Source organism: Physeter macrocephalus, chromosome 7 (assembly GCF_002837175.3).
Source record: "Physeter macrocephalus isolate SW-GA chromosome 7, ASM283717v5, whole genome shotgun sequence".
In the NCBI taxonomy this organism is placed as follows: Eukaryota; Metazoa; Chordata; class Mammalia; order Artiodactyla; family Physeteridae; genus Physeter; species Physeter macrocephalus.
The window spans coordinates 98,882,988-98,900,930 of record NC_041220.1 but is presented as its reverse complement, the minus strand read 5'-3'; positions in this window follow the sequence as shown (position 1 = coordinate 98,900,930).

The following is a 17,943-nucleotide window of genomic DNA, read 5'->3' as shown; positions in this document are numbered from 1 at the left end:
TCTGGTCAGCATTAGGTTTGGGGAAAGGATGGAATTTATGAGGGTTTTGAAGAGGACAAAATGATAAGAAGGAAGTTTGTATCTTACCAAATACAAAGTGAGTAAAGAGGGAGGTAGATACTTAAACAAGAGATCAGTTGAAACTCCTTGTAAACAAAGCATTTCTGTAGCTGACAGGCTGTGGTTGAGAAGGGATGGTGCACTGGCCACAGTGGCTTTTGGTTTGCTCAGGCTGCTATAGCAAAGTACCATAGACTAGGTGGCTTAAATAACACACGTTATTTCTCCCAGTTCTGGAGTCTGGGAATTCCAGGGTTAGAGGGACAGTGATTTGGTTCTTGGTGAAGGCCCTCTTCCTGGCTTGCAGATAGCCACCTTCTCACTGTGTCCTCACATGGCAGAGATCGGAAACTCTGGTCTCTTCTGCTTATAAGGGCACTGATCCCATCATGAGGCCCTACCCTGATGACCTCAGCTAATCCTAATTACCTCCCAAAAGCCTCACCTTTTAATACCATTATATTGGGGGTTAGGACGTCAATATAGGAATTTGAGGAGACATAAACATTCGGCCTATAACAGTGGCTTATTCAGTGTTTTAGATTTATTGGAACACCAGGCAGGTGTGTCCAGCTTACACTTTGTCATTAGTTGGTTTACTATTGATTTGGATTTGAAGAGCATCAAGAAGGTTGTTAGGTTTTGGTGATTAATTTGGATTGCAATTCAGCCTAGATGGCAATAAGTAGTTTATATTTATTTAGTTCTTTATGCCTAGTAAAGCACTTTTATGCGTGGTATTTAAGATCCATTTTATGGAAGAGGAAGCTGAGGCTCTGAGAAGTTATGTAAATTTCCAAAGTTCACATGTTTACTAAAAAGCTGGAAAGGAAATAGAATTCATAGTTCACGACTAAATCCTGCATTCTCTCGAGGCTACCAAAAACTTCTCTAGTGACCTCAGACTCCAAGGGTCTAAACAGTATCCCTAAAACAAAATGTTTGAGCTAAAAGGGAATGCAGGGATCATCTAGTCCCAGCTCTTTGTTTTGGGGTCCAGAGAAATTACATGATTTGATATATTCCAAATTTAGGACATAATAGAGTTGAGATGAGAACTTTTGTCTTTCAATAGGTGGTCCAAGATCCTCTTGACCCTAGAACATGTCTACCAATTTTCACTCTACCAAGCACCTTCCCTTAAATTATTACGTTTACTTATCAGAACAGTCTTGTAAAACAAGGCAAATGTCAGCCCATTTTACTGATGAGAAAACAGAGGCTTTGAAAGATTAGGAAACTTGTCTCATATTATCCAGCTGGTACGAGGTGAACTAGGTATTATAACCTCCTTTTGAGGATGGGTTTACTAATTTCCGATAAGTTAAGTAATGTGTCCATTAAGTCAGGCATGAAGCCAGACCTTATGAATGCAAATCAAGTGCAATTGCACCCCTTTTGCTCTGTGCCCCTCTTTCTCCCTAAGGCAGAGAGAGGATGTCCCCTCCAGTTTTTGCCTGTCATTGTCTGAGTCTGATTGCTTCCCTGGAGTTATAGTAGCAGCGTGGCTGCAAGCTCGCTCTCCTCACCCTCATATACCTGTTAACACTCTGACCTTCCCCACAGATTTGCTCCATGGATCACTTTCCACCCAGACAATCCGTTTATAGAAGGAGGACATCTCCTTATTGCCTGCGTCATAAACTGCTGGCTATGTCCCATCCTCTTTCACTCCTCATCTGTCATGTGGGCTTGTGTCAGAAGCAGGGTCAATCAACTTCCTATAGAGAGGTTAACTTGGCAGATACAACTTGATTGATTTGTTTTAATCTGACCAATTTTTGCAGTCAGCATCCCAGGTGGGAGGGATAGCCAAGCCTGGGAGCTGGGTGAATATCAAGATTGACTGCTCTGTTATTTTAGAAGAAACACAAAGTAAATAGTAGATTGGGGCAGATGGCAGATTTGTCTGATAGATTGGTGTCATCCAAAGCTTGAATGGATTGCTTCCTTTTTACAGTATTCCTGCTTCACAGCATCAACTTCCACTTCTCCATGTCATCATCTTTCTCTTTAAGAGCACCTGCTCTATCTTGGGTACTGTCTTCGCTATTCATCTAATGGCTCAATCTAGAAACCAGTAATCATCCTTATCAACCTCCTTACCCTCCCTCACCTACTCTAGATGGTCATTATATCCTAACCCACTTAATCTAATTTAGGCTGCCATCTTTTCTCAAGTGATAGCTGCCATCTCCTCCTAACTGTTCCTCCAGTCTTAACTTCTCCAATCCATTTTCCAGTCTACTGTTGACTGGCGAGCATATTTGATTATATTACTTCCCTGCTTAAAAGCCTCAGTGACGTGCACTGTTGTGAGTGAATTCACAACATTTATGCATTTCATATAAAGCTCTCCATTGTATGACCCCTGCACATCCCTTCAGTCTTATGTCCATCCATTTCCATCTTTGAAGCAATGCCAAACTCCTGCATTTCCAGAAATTTGCTATGATGTTTCACATAGTTCTGTCTTTGTACATACTCCCTTTGTCTGAAAGAATCTTTCCCTGTTTTTTTTCCATTGGACAACTCATTCATCTTTAAGAACAAGTTCATATATCACAGCTTTAGAACAGTCTTCCTTTATGCTTAGGTTGAATTGAATGGCACCACTGTACCTTATACTAGACCTCTGTTATAGCAAATATCCCACTGACTGACAATTATTTTTTCATATGTTTGTTTCTCCTACTCGTTTTGAACTCTTCAGGAAGAGGAACCATGTCTTATAGATCATTGTATCCCTATCACTTTGCAAGATGCTGGCATAATAAATTCTCACTAAATGTTTTGGAATTGTATGCAATGATTGCTCCCAAATCCTACTGCCAGCAAAGACATAATGAGAGCTCTTTAGATGCAGAGCACAGTTACTCCTTCCCACTATGATATTTTATATTTCTGATGTTTTGCATGTGCTTCCTCTGCTTGAAGTGACCTTATCACATTGACACCTAAAACACGTTATGTACTCCTTAAATCTCAGCTCTACCCTCAGTCACATCTTCCACACTTGACCTGTACTCTCAATCCATGGTATACTCCTTGAGACTCTTCATCCAATAGCTCTGTGTTGAGTGTCAGATAATGAGTCAAGGCATACCACAAGGCTTAGCCACATGTCAAGTCAAACATATGAGATCCTAACTTAAAATCTCATGTGCAGAGATGTTCTGCATGCAATAGATTCAAACACAAGATGGAAATTGAAAAATGCCGCATGAGAGGTTAAAATCAAATAGTTTGCATGTAGGTGTATACTTAATTCTCCCTTATGCACAAAGTGTCTGGCAGGACGTGGGAACTCAGTAATACTGTAGGTAAATCCAGTAAGGTTACTTTGGATTTAAAAAGGTAGTTTTGTTCAATAGTCTCATGTGTACTTTGTCCAAGGCAGTGAAGAGATAAAATAACCATGAATCTCAAAGGATTGCAAAAGGTCCCAATAACCTAGTGTGGAGAGTAGAGCCATTGTCCGAAAGTGGTGAAGAGACTCAGATGAGATTGAAAATGTGTGTTGTGTCCTTGCACTGTTTGATTCGATCTCTACAGAGTGGATGATATTCCATTTAGTTTTATATTTACAGTTTACAGCCACTTTGTGTCCACGGATTCAATCAACTATGGATTGAAAATATTTTTTAAAAAATCCAGAAAATCCCAAAAAGCAAAACTTAAATTTCCTGTGCACTGGCAACTATTCACATACCATTTACATTGTATTTACAGCCATTTATATATCATTTACATTGTATCGGGTATTATAAGTAATCTAGAGATGATTTAAAGTATACAGGAGGATGTGCATAGGTTATATGCAAATATTATGCCATTTTTTACAATGAACTTGAGCATCCATGGATTTTAGTATCTGTGGGGGGTCCTGGAACCAATCCCCCGTGGGTACCAAGGGACATCTTCAACCTGCACTGTCCATTAAAGTAGCCATTAATGACAGTGGCTAGTGAGAACTTGAAATGTGGCCATTTTGAATTGAGATGTGTTGTTAAGTGTAAAGGATACACTGGATTTCAAAGATTAGCCTGAAAAAGGAAGGCAGAACATCTCGCTGACATTTTTATGTTGATTGCATGTTAAAATGATAATATTGCAGAGTCAGTGGGTTAAATAAAGCATTGTTAAAACTAATTTCACCTGTTTCTTTTTTTCTTTTAGGTAGCTACTAGAAAGTTTAAAATTGCTCGTGTGGCTCACATTATATTTTTGGTGGACAGTGTTCCCTTAGAGTATGGTTTTCAAAGGCCACACACAGTTATGGAGCACATATAATGTGCTGAGCCTTTGGCAAGTTACCGGTGATTAAAAGATAAATGAGATTAAACTCATGGACTTGAGAGAGAATAAGCACTTACCTGATACAGAGTAATGAGTGTTGGACTTGGGCAGCAATATTGTGTGGAAAAAAGTTAACAGATTTGAGTCATATTGGGTTGGATTTGAATTATACTTCTTCTATCTGCTGGTTGAATAAGTCCATTTGCACCTCTAATTCTCAGTCTCCTTACCCGTATAATGGTAATCCTTATATTTATGTAGTATTTTTTGTGTAGTATATGCATAGCTTGTAGTAGGTGTTTAATAAATGAGAGTCAATATCATTCAATTTTATGATCGAAGTTCTATGATGCTACGGTAGAAAATGAAGCGTCTTTTATGCCTAATGGTGATAAAGTGCAGGAGGTGAGGTTTGTAGAAAAGTGCCCTTTGACAAGAGTCACTAAGATCCCTAAGAGTATGCCAAGTGGACAAGAGATGGCAAGAATCAGTGATAACAGTAAAAGCTAATACTTACATACTGCTCACTGTGTACTGGGCACTGTTCTAAGCATTGCACCTGTAATAGCTCATTAAGAAATGCTATATGTGGGCAATTTCATTATATTCCCATTTTGCAGATGTGAAGAATGGGCACAAAGAAGTTAAGTAACTTCTCCAAGTTCACACAGCTAAGAAGAGACATAGATGAGGTTGGACCCAGGTGCTTAGGCTCCAGAATCCATGCTTTTAAGCACTCTGCTGCCCAAACAGAAACTGTCAAGAGCAGGGTCATGGGAGGCCCTGGCAGACCTTTTACCATGCCTGGAAGGTAGCATATGGGAGGGTAGGGGCTGGAAGTATGAGGGTTGCAACTGCCTAGAGGTAAGGCTGAAGAAGTTAGTGAGGGATTACTAGTGAGGAACTTTGATTGCCTCACTAAGGAATCTAGATTTTATTCTATAAACGGGGAAGCCATGGAGGATTTCTAAGTTGGAAGTGATATGGCCAGAGTTTTAGTTTAGAAAGAGAGTTCTAGTGACATGGTAGAGAGTGAGCAGGAGCAGATAGAGGCCAGAAGCAAGGAGACTACTTATGAGGATACAAGAGGACTGCACCAGTCCAAGCAAGGAATGTTGATGGCTTGAGCTAGGGTAGAGGCAGCAGGGATACACCCAAGAGGTAGAGTTCATAGACTTGGTGGTAGGAATCACATTGTGTAAATCATTATGTCATTTTATTATTTCCCATCTCCCCAGTTGTCCTTGCTTGTTTTTACCGGGCATATGCTTCCAAGTTGGTCCAGATAAAGGTTTTTTCTTTTTCTGTTTTTTTTCCTGTTTTTTTCTTTCTCTCTTTCAAGTGACCTTTACACTGTTATTTATGTTGTGGACATTATAGCACATGATAATTATTATGCTTCAGGTTATAGCTCTATGTAAAATACAGTGTGGTTATTGTTCATCTGTATTTTTTCCTTAATGCTTAATGGTATACCGGGCACCAATAATCATCTAATTGCTATGTAGTTATTGAAATCAGATATATGCTCTGTTAAAGATTACCAGGATTATGAGGCAAATTTATAAGATAGATCCTTTCATTGCCTAGTTTTAGGCCTGAAAAATTTTTAAGAAGCAAAAGGTTGAATAGGGCATTGAAATCTCAGTATTCTCCCATTCAGTGCCTATCTCATTTGGCTGTTAGGGCAACTTTTATATACAAACGGGCCAACTCTGGTCACATTCACTGCTTTAATGAGACCTGGCACCATGAGAACCTGTAATAATGCCCTGAAGCATTATGTGAAAACCATTGTTGCCTAAAATGAGGGCTGTCTGAGAGGACATAAGACACTTATGCTTTTGTTTCTAGCTAGATTTTCAACCATTATTAAAATATTTTCTCTCCTCTATTCACTATTTGCATGTTCTTGGTCTGATGTACACCCCATGGGTTTCTTTTTTTTTTTTTAAATAATTCTACTTAATTAGGTTTTTGCTAATATTTCTGACATGATAACAGCAGTTTAACTTTCCAATTATTAAGCAAAAATTTAAATGTAACGTCATCAGTGGAAAAAATGTGTAAGTGTAAGAAGGAAGTGCACCGCAGCTTGAGCCAAGCAAATGCTCCATTCCCACTCACTCCACGTCACAGCTCAGCACTGAATCTGGGGTGGCCACAACTAGGCAGAAGACTTGGTCATGGGATGCAGAGGTGACCAAGTCCTGGAGCCTGGGTTGGGATGTGGCAGCCATTGCTGGCATTTAAACAGTGCATCAGAAGCAGCCCAGATCTCTGACAGTGACTGCTCCACCACAGTTCACACCCTGATATGTGCCAAGAATCCACATGGGCCCATACTGCCCTGCAGTGTGACTCCATAATAGGGGAGGGGGCAGAGGTGGCTGGGGGCAGTGATAGGCTGTGAGGGACAAAGGGGACTTGCACCTGAGGCTGCGTCTGAGCAGAGCAAGGAAAACAATTGCAGGTTTCTGCACAGGAAGTACATCAGAGACAGCTCAGACCTCTGTCTGTGGCTGACAGGAGCCAAGATCCCACCTGTGCCCCCTTTATTTCAGCACTCCCCACCTCTGAGGCAAGGGTCCTGGTGTTGGGAAAGTGGAAAAAAACACACTTAAAGGCAACAAAGCCAGCTCAGGCCTGATCCTCATGGCTTTTGCTCCAGCAACTTGGGATCAGACCCTACCTCTGATAGGGCAGTGATTGCCACTGAGCAGAGGGGAAGCCCTGTCTCATACCCCATGCCAGCTCTATCCAGTCCATCTTCAGCCCCGCTCCATATGAAAGTGATAGCTGCCAGCATACCCTGAGGAAAGACATGACTTTTGTCCATGTCAAATCCAGCTCTCCCACCAAAGGCACTGGGCACACACAGTCTGTACACGGACACTCCCACATAAGAACACCCTTTCAACACCACAGTAGGTAACTGTTTCACCTAAATTTATAGAGTCAGAGGAAGTTAAACAAAATGAAAAGGCAGAGGAATTGCTCTCAGTTTAAAGAGCAAGAGAAAAACCCTGAAAAAATAAATAATAAAACAGAAATAAACCATCTGTAAAGGTACAGAATTCAAAGCATTGGTAATACGAATGTTAACTGAATTAGAGTAAATAATAGATGAACACAGTGAAATTTTTAACAAGGAACTAGAAAATATAAAAAAGGCCCAATCATAAATGAAGAATTCAGTAACTGAAATAAAAAACAGGCTAGAAAGAATGAAGAGCAGACTAAGTGATACAGAAGAATGCATAATTGATCTGGAAGACAGAATAATGTAAATCACTCAATCAGAACAGCAAAAAGGAAAACAAATTAAAAAATGAAAACAGTTTAAGAGATCCCTAGAATAACATTAAATGTACTAACATTCATATTATAGGGGTCCCAGAAGGAGAAGGGAGAGAGAAGGGGATTGAAAATGTATTTGAGGAAATTATGGCTGAAAAACTCCCAAACCTGAAGAAGGAAACAGATATCCAGATACAGGAAGCACAGAGCGTCCCAAAGAAGATGAACTCAAATAAACCCACACCAAGACATATCATAATTAAAATGGCAAAAGTTAAAGAGAGAATTCTAAAAGTGGAAGGAGAAAAATAGGCATATACAAGGGAATCCCCTTAAGGCAATTAGCTTATTTCTCTGCAGAAACTTTGCAGGTCAGAAGAGAGTGGCGTGGTATATTGAAAAAGCTGAAAGGGAAAAACTTACAACCTAAGATACTCTACTCAGCAAGATTATCATTTAGAATAGAAGGAGAAATAAAGGACTTCTCAGATAAGCAAGTGCTAAAAGAGTTCATCAATATTAAACCTACCTTAAAAGAAATGTTAAAGGCTCTTCTCTAAGTGGAAAAGAAGTAAGAATCTGTAGGAAAGGGAAAATCCCACTAGGAAAGGCAAATATATAGTAAGGAATGAAGATCAACCACTTAAATAAGCCAGTACAAAGATTAAAAGACAAAAAATTGTAAAGGCAACAATAATTACAATAAACAGTTAAGGGGTAAGCATGAAGATTTAAAATGTGACATCAAAACCCCAAGATGGTGGGGGGGGAAGAGGATAAAAATGTAGATCTTTTAGAATATGTCTGAACTTAAATGACTACCAGTTTAAAACAAGTAGTTATAGTTATAGGCCAACATATATGAACCCCATATATCACAAATCAAAAACCTACAATAGATACACAAAAACTAAAAAGAAAGGAACACAAACATACTACTAAAGGAAATCATCAAACCACAGGTGAAGAAACAAAAAGCAGAAGAAGTGAACAGAGAAGTACTACAAAAACAACCAGAAAACAAGTAATAAAATGGCAACAAGCACACACCTATCAATCATTACTTTAAATGTCAATAGATTAAATGCTGATTGGAAAAAAAAAACAAGAGCCTTCTATAAGCTGCCTACAGGAGACTCACTTCAGAGCTAAAGACACACACAGACTGAAAGTGAGGTGATAGAAAAAGATATTTGATGTATATGGAAACGACAAGAAAATGGGGGTAGCAGTACTCATATCAGACAAAACAGACTTTTAAAAAAGCTGTAACAAAAGACAAAGATGAGCATTATGTAAAGATAAAAAGATAAACACAAGAAGTAGATATTACACATTTTTAACATGTATGCACCCAATATAGGAGCACCTAAACATATAAAGCAAATACTAATGGGTATAAAGGGAGAAACGGACAATAATACAACAACAGTAGACTGACATCAATGGACAGATAATCCAGACAGAAAATCAACAAAGCAACAGTAGTCTTAAATGACAAAACATACAGTAGGACTTAATAAATATCTACAGGACATTACATCCAAAAACAGTAGAATACACATTCTTTTCAAGTGCACATGGAACGTTCTCCAGGATAGATCACATGCTTGGCCACAAAATAAGCCTCAACAAATTTAAGAAGATAGAAATATCAAGTATTTTTTCTGACCACAATAGTATGAAACTAGAAATCAATTACAGAGAAGAAATGGGAGAAGAACCAACACGTGGAGACTAAACAACATACTACTAAAAAAACCTGTGGGTCAATGAGGAAATTAAAGGGGAAATCATAAAATACATTGAGACAAATGAAAATGGAAACACAACTTTCCAGAATCTATGGGATGCAGCAAAAGCAGTTCTAAGAAGTTCACAGTGATACAAGCCTTCCTCTGGAAATAAGAGAAATCTCAAATAAACAACCTAACTGACCACCTAAAAGAATTGGAAATAGAAGAACAAATAAAGCTCAAGTCAGCATAAATAAGAAAATAAAGATAAGAGAAGAAATAAATAAAATAGAGATAAAAAGTAGAAAAGATCAATGAAACCAAGAGCTGGTTTTCTAAAAAGATAAATAAAATTGATAAACCTTTAACCAGGCTCACCAAGAACAAAAGAGAGTGGATCCAAATAAAGAAAATGAGAAATGGAGGAGGAAAAATAATAACCAATATCATGGACATACAAAAAAACCATAAGAAAATACTACAAACAGCTATAAGTCAAAAAATTGGACATCCTAGAAGAAATAGACAAATTTCTAGAAGCATACAAGCTGTCAAGACTGAATCAAGAAGAAACAGAAAATTTTAAAAGACCGAACACTACTAGTGAAATTGAATTTGTAATTTAAAAACTCCCAGCAAGCAAAAGTCCAGGACTGGATGGCTTCACAGGGGAATTCTACCAAGCATATAAAGAAAACCTACTACCTGTTCTTCTCAAACTATTTCAAAATAATGAAGAGGATAGAACACTCCCAGATTCATTCAAAACCAAAGACACTAAAAACGAGAAAATTATAGGCCAGTATCTTTGATGAGTATAAATGTAAAAACCCTCAACAAAATGTTAGCAAACCATACCCAACAATATATAAAAAAGATCATACACATTGATTAAGTTCGATTTATTCCAGGGGTGCAAGGATGGCTCAGTATTCACAAATCAATCAATGTGCTATACCAGATTAACAAAAAGAAGGATAAAAACCACATGATCATCTCAATAGACTCAGAAAAAGCATTTAACAAAATTCAGCATCCATTTATGATGTAAACTATCATCAAAGTGGGCAGAGAGGTAACATAACTCAATGTGATAAAGGCCGTTTATGACAAACCAACAGCTATCATCACACTCAACAGTGAAAAGCTGAAAGCCTTTCCTCTAAATTCAGGAGAAAGACAAGGATGCCCACTCTCACCACCTCTATTTAATATAGTGTTGGAAGTCCTAGCCACAGCAATCAAACAAGACAAAGAAATAAAAGGCATCCAAACTGGAAGCAAAGAAGGAAAACTGTCACTACTTGCAAATGACATGATACTTTATACAGAAAACCATAAACTCTCCACCCCAAAACTAGTAGAACTAATAAACGAATTGAGCAAAGCTGCAAGTTACAAGATTAATATACAGAAATCTATTGCTTTGTATGTACTAATAATGAACTGTCAGAAAGAGAAAGTAAAAAAAAAAAAATCCCTTTTAAAATCACATCAAAAAGAATAAAATACTTAGGAATAAGCTTAACCAAGGAGGTGAAAGATGTATCCTCTGAAAACTATAAAACAATCATGAAGGAAAATGAAGATGATACAAAGAAATGGAAAGAAATGCCATGCTCTTGGATTGGAAGAATTCATAGTGTTGAAATTGCCATACTACCCAAAGCAATCTACAGATTTAATGCAACCCCTATCAAAATATCCATGACTTTCTTCAAAGAAATAGAATTAGAAATAATTCTAAAATTCATATGGAACCAAAAAAGACCCTGAACTACCAAAGCAATCTTGAGAAAAAAGAACAAGTCTGGAGGTATCATCCTCCCAGACTTCAGACTGTATTACAAAGTTACAGTAACAAAAACAGCATGATACTGGCACAGAAAAAGACACACAGATCAATGGAACAGAATAGATAGCCCAGAAATAAACCCACACACTTACGGTCAATTAATCTATGACAAAGGAGGCAAGAATATACAGTGGAGAAAACTGGGCAGCTATATGTAAAAGAATGAAATTAGAACATTCTCTAACACAATATACAAAAATACAAAAATAAACCCAAAAAGGATTAAAAGCCTAAATGTAAGTCCTGAAACCAGAAGACTCTTAGAGGAAAACATAGGCAAAACACTCTTTAACATAAATCAGAGCGATATTTTTTTGTATCTGTCTCCTAACGCAAAAGAAATAAAAGCGTAAGTGAACAAATAGGACTTAATTAGACTTAATAGACTTTGCACAGCAAACAAAACCATTGACAAAATGAAAAGACAGCATATGAATGGGAGAAAGTATTTGCAAATGATACGACTGAAAATGGGTTAATATAGAAATATAAACAGCTCATACAACTTGATATCAAAAACAACCCAGTCAAAAAATGTGCAAAAGACCTGAATAGACATTTTTCCAAAGACATACAGATGGCTAACAGGCACATGAAAATGTGCTCAACATCACTAATTATTAGAGAAATGCAAATTAAACCTCATACCTGTCATAATTGCTATAATCAAAATGTCTACAAATAAAATATGTTGCTGAGGGTGTGGAGAAAAGGGAACCTCTGTGCACTGTTGGTGGGAATGGACATTGGTGCAACCACTGAGGAAAACATATGAAAGTTCCTCACAAAACTAAAAATAGAACTGCCATATGATCCAGTAGTTCCACTCCTGGTAATATATCTGGAAAAAAAAGAAAACAACTGATTTGGAAAGATACATGCACCCCAATGTTCATAGCAGCACTATGTACAATAACCAAGATATGGAAACAGCCTAACAGTTCATGAGCAGATGAGTAGATAAAGATGTAGTATATATACACAGTGGGATATTACTCAGTAATAAGAAAATTAAAATCTGCTATTTGCAGCATCATGTATGGACCTAAAAAATATTATGCTTAGTGAAATAAGTAAGACAGAGAAAGACAAATACTGTATGATTCACTTTTATGTGGAATCTGAAAAATAAAACAAATGAAACTATATAGCAGAACAGAAACAGACTCACAGATATAGAAAACAAACTAGCGGTTACCAGTTGGGAGAGGGAAGTGGGGAGGAGCAAGTTAGGAGTATGGGATTAAGAGATACAAGCTACTATGTATAAAATAGATAAGCAACAAGGATACAGCACAGGGAATTTTAAACATTATCTTGTAATAACTTTTAATAGAGTATAATAGAGTATTTAATAGAGTATAATCTGTAAAGATACTGAATTACTATGCAGTACACCTGAAACTAATATAATATTGTAAATCAACTATACTTCAATCCAAAAAAGACTATAGTTGGAAAGGTTAGCCTGCAAAGAGATGAAGGATACATCTTCTTCTGGGACAAGAGGGTAGGAGGTAAGCATGAGTAAACCCGGAACCATCTTAAAGTTTTGAGGATCATGTGGTGATAAGGGCAGAGGCGATGAAGATATATTGAAGTGGGGAAGCTTCAACTTTCTTAGAAATAGTAGATGAAGTCATCTGCTAAATGTAAAAAGGTGCCATTTGGAGCTGGAGAATTGTGAAAAAAGAAACTGCAGATCTGGTAAATGTCAGTGCATGATGAGGAGTAACTTGAAGTGTAAAGATGTGAGGTCTTGGTGTGACCTTGTTAAGTAAAAATTGGATACTGTCACTCTCTTGATTTAAATGCTACAATGAGCTCCCATTGCTCTTTGGGATGAAGATCAAAATTCTTAACATGATGCACAGTCCCTTCCCTGCTTTCCTCAGTAGCTTCACGTGTTCCTGACTCCACTGTGCTAAATGCCCTATGTTTAGTCCCACTAACCCACCATGTGCTTCATGCTTCAAGGCTCTGCCCGGAATGTGCATCTCCCAGCTCTTGGCCTCCTTAGTATCCACTCATCCTTCAGAACCCAGAAGAAATCTGACCCTCTTAAGAAGGCTTCCCTAACTCCTCAGACTACACATTCCCACAGCACTCTTCTTTTTCTTTATAATATTTCCCTCCAAATATAATTAAGTAACTCATTGCACAAATCAGTCAGGAGAAGGTTGCTTTGAAATTAGAATGAGTTTATGTGAGCTCAGCACTGGCAGTATAATTTGTGGGGCACAGTGCAAAATGAAAATGCAAGCACCTTGTTCAAAAATTATTAAGAATTTCAAGACAGTGACAGCAGAGCATTCAACCAAGCAGGGAGCCCTTCTGAATATGGTGCCTGGTGCAGCTGTATAAGTCATCCACTCATGAAGCTGCCCTGTGAGAGGTTCTCCTGCAGGGAAAAGGGTCTATGAACTCTGGATTTATTATTCCAATGGAAGTTTGAAGGGTGACACTCTACAGTGCTAGTGAGGGCAGTGCTGAAATGATGAACCACTGTGTTTAGAACAGAATGGGCTACAAAAAGAAGTCTGAATGAGGCTGATGGGTTGGTTGAGGAGGGAGGAGCAGAATGCCATTGCAGTGAAATTTGGTGGTGACAGATGATATAATTGAATGTTCATGCATTATTTATTAATGCATCAAGTCAACATTTAATATTTTAGTTCTTATTTTATGTTGATGGAAGGAGTGATTGAATTTTTCAGTCTCCCCAGAAAGAAGACCTTGAGAAATTTTAGAGGGGGAAGGTATGGAGTCTGAGTGATTTAAAGAACAGGATCTAGAGCCAGAGAGCCTGTGTTTCAAGCTCAGGTTTACCAGTTATAAGCTCTGTGACCTCGACAGTTAGAAGCTTCTCTGTGCCTTAGTTTTGGGAGGGAGGATATAAACTGGAATGATGTTAATATCTCCTGTGAGTGTTTAAGGAACAAATGAGTGAATTAAGAGTTCCTGGTTCATAGTAAGTTCTTATAATTTTGCACTAGTGAACTCTTAATTTCCTCTTCAATGCTGTTTTCTTTCAGTGAGGTAGTTGAACTCAGTCACAGTACTGCCATGTAATATAAACAGCTCAACTTCATTAATGGGATCCGTTTAAGCAAAAGGAACATAAAAATATACAAGATAACTCATCTTCCTTATAGTGCAGTATGTGCCAAACACATGTCTAGGACGCATTAACATACTAATGCATAATATATTTCAACGAACTCCAGCATTTTATATTTGTATCTTTAAAGTCAGAGAGCCTTCTTTTGGGGACCTTAAGATGATGACCAACTGTTAGAAACTGGACAACAAACTGGATTTAATGTCTTCTGTTTTGGTAATTCCTTTGAAATTGTCAGTATCTAGTATTATTGAGCAGATAGTATAATATTTTTTTTAGTTGTTAGGATGTCATTTTATTTTAGGTTGCTCTGCTCTGGAGAATGTTCTGATCAATTCCTGCATCATTATCCCAGGTATTTTCGTTGTATGTAGGGCCATCAACAAGGTCATCTGTGGGCGAACCTATAACCACCAATGGCTTCCTGATCTACATCTCCAGCCTACCTCTTTCTTGTGACTTCCAGGTCTGAATCTACAATTATACACTGAACATTTTCACCTGGATATCCCCCAACACCTTGAACTTTATTTTTGCCAAGCCAAATTTACCATCTTTTCTGAAAACCCAACTTCTTTACTTAACTGATTTGTAGAATCCAGCTTCTATATAATTCCTGAATTCATGTTCATCTTTTTATTCCTTTTGCCATTGGCCTAGTTCAGATCCTCATCATGTTTGTCTTTGGCCACTGTGGTAGCCTGTTAACCACCTCTTACTTTTCAGTCTTCCTTTCCTTGAATCTACTCTACTCGCAGATTAATCAGAACAATTTTTCTAAACTACATTTTTCTGATCATGCTTTCAGTTATTTCTCCGTTGTTCACTAGGTAAATTCCAAATGTTTTAGTATGAAATATAGAGACTTGCACAATCTATACCTAACACTTCTTTCTGCCCACATCTTCTGCCACTTCACTGATCTTAGACAGATACAACAGGTATCACCAGAGCACATCAAAATGCACCTTACACCAGTGGAGAGTCTCCTTAGAAGACATGACATCTGTGTTGAGTTAGCCAGGTAAACACGAGAGAATCCCTGTAATGAGATATATACTACAAATTATAATTACTTATTTACATGGGCAAATACTTTCCATGCTAGGAAGCCTCAATTTTTTCCACCTTTGTTGAGGTGTAATTGGTATACAAAAAGCTGCATGTAATTAATGAATACAATTTGGTGAGTTGGAACATAAGTATACACTTGTGTTACCATCCCCATAATCAAAGTAATAATCATATCCATTACCTTTAGAAGTTTGCTTGTGTCCATTTTTTTTTTTTGTGGTAAGAACACTTAACATGAAATCTACCCTCTTAACAGATTTTGAAGTGCACGATTATACACCTTATTGTTAACTATAGGCAGACACAATGTTAGACAGCAGATCTCTGAAATTTATTTATCTTGTATAACTGTAACTTTATGCCCATTGACAACAACTTTTCATATCCTGCTCTCCCATCCCCTGGTAACTACCTTTCAATTGTCTACTTGTATATGTTTGACTATTTTAGATATTCATATACGAGGAATCATGTCATATTTGTCCTTCTGTGACTGACTTTTAGAGAAATTGGAACTCTCGTACACTGTTGGTAGGAATGTAAAATGGTGCAGCCATTATGGAAAATGTATGGGGGGGATCCTCAGAAAATTATAAGTAAAACTACCATGTAGTCTAGCAATCCTGTTTCTGAGTATATATCCAAAAAATTGAAATCAGAATCTTGAAGAGATACCTGCACTCCCATGTTCATTGCAGCATTATTCACAATAGTCAATTTATGGAAACAACCCAGATATCCATTGACAGATGAATGGATAAAGAAAATATGGCATATACATATAGAAAGAAAGCCTACCATTTGTGATAACATGGATGGACCTGGAAAGAAGCTTTACTTTTCTGATATTTCCTAAGTTTCATAAATATTCATTTTAGTTGCATTTTCTCTCTGGCTGTCAGACTGTCCCAATTTTATCTGCCTTGGAGATTCTCTGTAGTCTAGTGGGACTCTCTTTGTGGGACACAGGTCTTTAGTCTTAGAACACAAGTTGTGTTATCTATTAATTCAACACATAGTTGCTGTGTACTTAAAAGTTCCATGCACTGTATTACTTGCTAAGGATATAATGGAAAATAAAACTGCCATCGTCCCTGCCTTAATGAAACTTATATTCTATGTGGAGAGCATATTAGGAGCCCAAGATAAAGAATGCTAGGTGATAACAAATTTTACCTAATGTAGTGGACACAAGAGGCTTCTCTGAAGAGGTGATGTTGAACCTGAGATCTGAAGAATGATAACGGTGTGTGGAGAGAAACATTCCAACTGGAGGGATTAACATATATTAAGGTTTAGGGGAGGAGAATATGGTGTGTTTGATGAGGAATGGAAGCCAGCATGACTGAAGTATAGTGAGTAGGGGAGAGACATAGAGGCAGAAAATAAGGTTTTGGAAAAAAATCCATGTCTGTAGGCTGTGGCATGGTGAGGAGTTTGGTCTTTGTTCTCAGAGCAGTGGAAAGCCAACAAGAGGTTTTAAGCAAGCATGATATGGGGAGAGGGAGATGCAGTGGGGAAGTGTTGGTGGAATGAGCTTCATTTTTAGAAGCTCTTTCTGGCTACTGCATTCAGAATAGATAAATGGAAGACAAGCATGGTAACAGGAAGGTTGTTGTAATTGTCTAGGTTAGAATTGATAGTGGACTAACTAATTCGGTCTTTAATGAAACACTTAACATCTACTTTGTCCCAGGCCTTTTGCTAGGGGTTGACATAGGACAAGATGCCATCACTACACATAAAGAACAAATCCTTTAGTAGAGAAGGAAGATTCAAAAAAACATTTCTTATAGGATTCACACATGCTGTATTAGCAGTATGAAAAATGAGCTGAGGCAACTAAGAGAAGGGAATAATCATCGCTGCTGTAGCTACAATCAGTAGGCTTCACAGAGGAGACAGCAGTAGCTGGGTCATGATCACCAAGGTTGATACAAGTTCGCAGGTGGCAAAGGGGTATGAAGAACATTCCCTTCTGTTGTCCTCTGTGGTAGGTGATGGGAATTGAGGGCAAGTTCTTAGATCTTGGTTCTGAAGAACTGGAAGCAGGGAGCAAAAGTATGCAAAATACAGCCAGGTGTATGTCTTTCACAGCCCAATTCTTATCAGCTTCAAGAGTAACAATTTTTGCCTGCCTTCTGATCTTTTCCAGTTTCCTTGCTTGACATAGTCATTGGCAAAGAGACTACTGCTAATGGAGCTGACTTCATAACCCCTGATGATTCAGGTGTGCTATTTTATGGCTGAAGTTTCCACTTTGATTGGATGAGACCCAAAACAAAGAGTTGACTACTTCTGGTGATTAAAAGCTCCCTTGACAATGTTTTAAAGGGATTGTTCAAAGCTTTTAGTGCCACTGAGTAGGGAATTACACTTTGCTTCCCTTAAAACTCCTCCAGCAATTGCACATGGACGTGGCAGACTTTCTTTCCTGCTGTCCAACACTGCAGAGAATTTCCTTTTAAGAGTAGTGGCCTTTTAGTAGGAGGTTAAAT